The sequence below is a fragment of the Bison bison genome, unplaced genomic scaffold (assembly GCF_000754665.1).
Source record: "Bison bison bison isolate TAMUID 2011002044 unplaced genomic scaffold, Bison_UMD1.0 scf7180017863991, whole genome shotgun sequence".
In the NCBI taxonomy this organism is placed as follows: Eukaryota; Metazoa; Chordata; class Mammalia; order Artiodactyla; family Bovidae; genus Bison; species Bison bison.
The window spans coordinates 116,466-118,385 of NW_011494563.1; positions in this window are offsets into that span (position 1 = coordinate 116,466).

The window sequence follows — 1,920 nt, forward strand, 5'->3', positions numbered from 1 at the left end:
GACTCTGTGCGACACCATAGATGGCAACCCACCAGGCTACCCCGTCCCTGGGATTCTCCAGGCAAGAACACTGGAGTGGGTTGCCATTTCCTCCTCCAATGCATGAAAGTGAAAAGTGAAAGTGAAGTCACTCAGTCCTGTCCGACTCTTCATGACCCCATGGACTTCAGCCTACTAGGCTCCTCCATCCATGGGATTTTCCAGGCAAGAGTACTGGAGTGGGGTGCCATCGCCTTCTCCGATTAATTATTAAAGCCCTTGAAATACTGAAAATCCACTCACACTTTAATTGATTCATAGTGTTTCAACATATAAAGCGTACTAAGGAGATTTTTCACTCTATGTTAATAGCTGAAATTCTTATTCTCATTTTAGTTATCTATTTTTTGTTCTTAGCTGAATTTTCAATTACCAATAGATGTTAGTGATCAATCTGGAGAAGCAAATTGCTAAAATAAAGGGGGAAAAGCTACCTACCCATACTTTTTCTTTCTTTGTTATGTTCTTATGTTTGCTGATACTTCAGCCTAACATATAAACTGCTTTTATGAAGACACCAATTGCCTGATTGTAATTTGAAATCTTAACTCCTTAGAAGTTTAGGGAAAGGCCATATTTTCATGTCTACCAAAGATACAGTTTATGCAAAGTCCTGCATGAACACCATTATCAGAGACTGCTTCCTGGTTGATGTATATCCCTGGGGCCTCAAAACCCTTCGTTGTAGGTACACATTTTCTCACCTTCCCTGAGTTCATTTACTTATAAAGTCATGAAAATTTGATGGGTACAAAGGACCTCGTTGGCACTGATTCCTATACTAAGGATGTCCACAATACTATTTTTAAATATAGGACTCCATAATAAAAACATTTACTAATTCAATTCCAAAACTTGACTTCAAAAAACAGAGAAACAACCTAACAATGTCAACAACTGCTATAGGCAATGGAGTCCTCAGGGAACCACCTTCTACTTCTGTTGGCACAGTGGAACCAGCATAGTAGGATGGGAAACGGAGACGCTCTGGGACTGAATTCTTAACTCTGTGAATGTCTAACTGTGTAATTTTCAAGATGTAAAACTACTCTGTACCTCAATCTCTTTACTTTATGTAAAAGAAGGTAAGGCCTTCTTTGCTATGTCTTACGATGCTAAGTACCTTGCTTAAGGAAGACACTCCACAAATATCAGTGCTCTTAAGGACGACACTCCACAAACACTAGGCCTCTCTTTTCCCCCTTTTTCTTTTCTCTCTTCCTCTCTGTATTCCCCCCGCCCCCTTCTCCTCCTCCTTATTCTTCAGAAAGAAGGGTACCTGAGAATGGAAAGGGGACATTTTGGTGTATTTGGATCAATTCAAGTACCATGGTCAGTGATGCTTCCTTCCTAAAAATATTCTTGCTAGCAGAAGCAGCCTATCCTCTATTCCAAAACACTAGTCTATCCTTGGAGAAGGAAATGGTAACCCAACTCCAGTACTCTTGCCTGGAAAAGCCCATGGATAGCGGACCCTGGTAGGTTACAGTCCATGGGATCGTGAAGAGTTGGACACAACTGAGCGACTTCACTTTCACTTTTCCCTTTCATGCATTGGAGAAGGAAATGGCAACCCACTCCAGTGTTCTTGCCTGGAGAATCCCAGAGTCGGGGGAGCCTGGTGGGCTGCCGTCTATGGTGTCCCACAGAGTCAGACACGACTGAAGCAACTTAGCAGAAGCAGCAGTAGCACCCTCAGTTCAGTTCAGTCGCTCAGTCGTGTCCGACTCTTTGTGACCCCATGAATCGCAGCATGCCAGGCCTCCCTGTCCATCACCAACTCCCGGAGTTCACTCAGACTCACGTCCATTGAGTCAGTGATGCCATCCAGCCATCTCATCCTCTGTCGTCCCCTTCTCCTCCTGCCCCCAATCCCTCCCA